We start from the raw sequence: 4,571 nt of genomic DNA, 5'->3' as shown, positions 1-4,571 counted from the left end.
AAACTTACAGATGTCCCTGTAGGAATTTATCAAGTATAAGTATGGGCAAGAAACTGAGAATATAGGCTTTTCTAGAACTTTTGACAGTTACATAGTGCTGGAATATCAAAACTGAAGATGCGAGGAAACTCAAACAAATGGTAGATTTTCTATTCAAGACATTTTCTAAATTCAAAACTTCAGCATATAATGACAAAGAGCACTAAAACTTTTCAAAAAACAAAGTGGAATTTCTCCCAATTTCTTAGTGTTTAGGATACAAAAACCTGCTATGAGTTTGGGTTCTGAGAATAAAAAAAAAGTGTAAAACCTTAGAGGGATTTCTCATTTGACCTCACAATCAGAAACCACATTTCCCTGAGAATCTAATCTGAGAATACAGGTATGGTCCCTGGAACAGGGCTTCAGCTGGACTCAAAAAAACTTGCCAAACTTTTGGTAATTGCACACACAGGAATAGTGCAAAACTGGACATTTGTGTGGTCTCAAACACATAGTGATCTTCCTTTCAAGGCATTTTCCCAAAATTCTAAAGTTGGTCGGGGTGGGAGGTTAAAGATGTAAACCAGAAACCTCTGAAAAACAGGAAATTCTTTCATTCTCTTCTTGCTGAAGAGACAAAGAGAGCCCAAGTTCTTAAGTGTAAGCCTGGAATGTCATTCCTTAGAAATAGGGGTGAACTGGAGGTACACTCCATCTTGCCAAAACTGTAAGGAAGACTCAACTCAGATCGGTTTCAGATTGAATTGAGATTATCAGCCTTAACTTCATTGGAGGAATGATTGAACAGTCTTTGGTGGTTGAAATCATCTGTAACATTTTTCTTTGTAGTCACTATAGGGCATGAAATAAGCAAATACACAGAGGGTGGGCAAGACTTATGAGCAATAAAGAAGGGGGAAAAGGCTAAAAGCAAATGAAGATTGAACCGCCTTTTGGAGTTGGCAAGTAAGGACTTTAAAATAATTGTAAAAGTTGGTTTAAAAAGAATTAATTGGAAAAATGACTAAAGAGTGGAGTAATTCACCAAGGAATTGGAATCTATTGAAAAGAATTAAATTAATTGAAAAATATATCTATAATGAGCAACTTACTGAACTAATTTAACTTAATGAATTGTGAATTGAATATTAGGAAACGTGAATGAATGAAAATTGATGAATCAGAGGGCTTATATTAGGATCTTTTGCTTGGAACCTGAAACCAATGTGGTATAGAAAGTCATCAGAAAAATATATGCTTTGTCACCCAAATACCTAGAATGCCCACCTTGAACCAGTTCTTAGGAAATCAGACTTTCCCAGCAAGTGCTCTTTCACCCTGGGCCTGCTTGGGAAAGAATAAACACAGTGTTTTCCTTTTGCCCCAGAATCTAGAGAGTTGTTACATCTTCTACACACTGGATGGCACCAGAGACAACTATGTGATCACCCAAGGAGTAAGTCTAAGTCTTGAAGGCACCCCTAATCTTCCAGTGTTCTTAGAGACCTTTGGTGTAATTGTTATTTCATTCAACTGGACAGTATTTGATTTCTCACCCTGTGGGAGTGTTTTTCAGATTTCGTTATTTTCTTTTAAGAAACATTTATGTTACTTCGGTAAGATGTATCTCTTCTCTCTGCACATGATATTCTGACTTTCAGCCCCAATAAAGCATCATTAAATAGTAAATCCTGATTCTATACTTTCCCACCCTTTGTATCAATACCCCAATAAGTTGAATTAATTTTATGGCAGACCAACTAAAATACAATTGAATTAAGATTGAACTCATGTTCTAAAACAAGTATCAAATTAGCAAAAATTATGGTAATTTAACCATAAATCAGTCCTATAGAACTGCCAAAACAAGGGGGAAAGCTAGTTTAATTTACATGAATGAATAAGTATCTTGTAAGAAAGGAGACTCTTCTTTTGGGACTATGATAGCCTAAGATGCGCAGACCAGCTATCTTACTGAAAACAAATAAAATAATGACTAAAGCTATTTCAAATCTACACAAAAGCACCAAAGAACAGACAAGAAATTCTATTTTTACCAAACTGATCACTAAAGAAAGAAAAATCCTTATCACTTCACTATGTATAAATAATAGAAATATTTAGAGCCAATGGAGAAATGAATCTAATTAAAGCTGCAGCAAATTCCAGACCAAGCTCAACTATAGGTCTGATTGACTCAGCCCCTTATCCTAGCAGCTACACAGAGAAATTGTTCTTAATTCTAAGGGCAAATATTGTCTACTTAAGTCTCTACTTTTTTATGCAAAATATCCAGTGTAAAATAAATTTAAAAAATCATGAGACATATGTAGAGGCAGGAAAATATGATCCCTAAAAAAATAATAAATAATAATAATAATGATAATTCTATAAGAACACAGGGAAATTACCCCAACACTCAGATCTAGAATCTCAGTGAGCATATAATGAATGCAAAGTGAATTACATCTAGGCATAGAATAGTTAAAAGAAAATGAAGCAAAACAGCAACAAAAATAACTATAAAATAGACAAAGAACCCAAACAACCATCAAATGAAACAAACATAAAAATGAGTGATTTCTCATCAGAAATAAAGGATTTCAAAAGACATTAGAATGACAACCTTAGAAAGATAAGGTTTAAAAAGTCAAACTATTATTCTGCATTCAGAAAAAAAATGACACTCAAAACTTTCTCACAAAAATGGTACCAACCCAAATGGCTTATCTGGTGAATTCTAAATATTTTAACAAGAAACAGTTTCAAATTATGCAAAATTGTTCAGAGACTAGACAAATATAGCATAATGTTATGCTTTTTGTATGAAACCATAAGAACCTTAAAACCAAAACCTGAGAAGAATTTTTTAAAAATGAGAACATTATAGTCTGACTTATGGAAATAGATACAAAAGTCCTTAACAAAATATTAGTAAATCAAATCCAATGTTACTTAAGGCAGGTAATATAACATGACCAAGAAGGATTTATTTCAGAAATTCAGTGTTGGTGAGCATTTAAAAATCAATTTATTTAACCATATGAACAAATTAAAGGAGAAAAGCCACAAGATTATCTCAATAAATGCAGAAAGGAAATCCAACAATGTGACATATTCGATATACATTCCAAGTAAATTATCTTAATGAATTAGAAAAAGGAGCCTTTCTCAAGCTGATAAAGGACATATATATTAATTATCTATTGCGGCATAACAAATTACCAAAAAGTTAGAAGGTTAAATCAGTACCTATTTATCAGCTCATAGTCTCTGTAGGGCAGGAGTGTGACCAGGGTTTAGCTGGGTCCTCCAGCAAGCTGTGGTCAAAGCCTTGGCTGGAGCTGGGGCATCATCTGAATGCTTGCTTGGGGAAGGATTTATGTTCATGATCATTCAAGCTGTTGGCAAAGTTAATTTCTTTGCCACTGTAAGAATCAGGGCCTCATTTCCTTGCTGGCTATTTGCCAGAGACTGTGACAACTTTATATAAGGAATTATTTTTGCAGCCATTATGCTAACCAGACAGTTAAACTATTGGCAATGGTCTAAGAGTCTATAAAAAGGTAAAGATGGAGCTGATTATTGGTCAGAGTATCAAGATGACTGCTTGAAGTCTGAGCAATTGTGCCTATCCTGGGTTCTCATCTGTGATCAGATATGTCCTGATAAGGGGCAAACAGCAACTCCTCTAGAGAGTTCTATCATGTACAATGGTAGGGATGTTGTCCGTATTAAGTGTAAAAACTCCCTTTCCTGTACATTCACTTGACTCCAACTGCTCCATGATTATCCAAAGGGTCCAGGAGAGAAGTAACTCACTCAGCACCTTGGTGTTGGCAAGGGACTGAGGCCAGGGGAGACCACACACTACTGAAAGTGGGATATACCTGTGGGCCCAAGTTTAGCTTTATCCTGTAGCACGGAGGGCTCAGTAACTGCCCTAATCTTGTGGGGGTACTGTTTCCATGACACAAGACACAGTGGTCAGCTAATAGAGGGTCATGGGATTAAGGCCCGTGAGAGCCCCTATTTTCAGGAGAGCCCAGTATGCACTCACAATTACCACTTTAATGGTGGGTAGCATAGAGCTGAGGAGGGCGATTTCTTGTACCAGAAGTCCTTGGGAAACTTCTGGCCACTTAGAATGAAGGACCCTCTGGGAGGCACTAACAGGACAGCCAGTTGTAATAGGGACACATTCTAGAAACTCTTTTTAAAAAGCCCTATTAACCATGGGCAACTTTGTGAGTCAAAGCATAAATTGGCTTAAGTAAAATCAAAGATTTGTTTCTTCCAGAAGCCCTGTAAGTCTATAAGACGTTAGTTTTGTTTTAATATTGCAGGTGCTAAGATGATCAATAGCTGTTTCTTTATAGTGGTAGGGATGGAGCAATCTCTGGTTTACCAAATAATCTTCAGGGGTGGGGTCTTTTACTGTGAGGGATAATGGTCCACCCCCTTTTTATGAGCTCCCTTGTAAATGTTTGTATGTCCAAAACGAGTCTGTCAAATGAATCTCTTTGGAGGAGGATCCTTTATACACAATATCATACCTATGTTTGCAGAGAAAGCTGAATGCAGTTAAT

Source organism: Halichoerus grypus, chromosome 11, assembly GCF_964656455.1.
Source record: "Halichoerus grypus chromosome 11, mHalGry1.hap1.1, whole genome shotgun sequence".
Taxonomy (NCBI): domain Eukaryota; kingdom Metazoa; phylum Chordata; class Mammalia; order Carnivora; family Phocidae; genus Halichoerus; species Halichoerus grypus.
Note: the sequence above shows the minus strand (reverse complement) of the source record.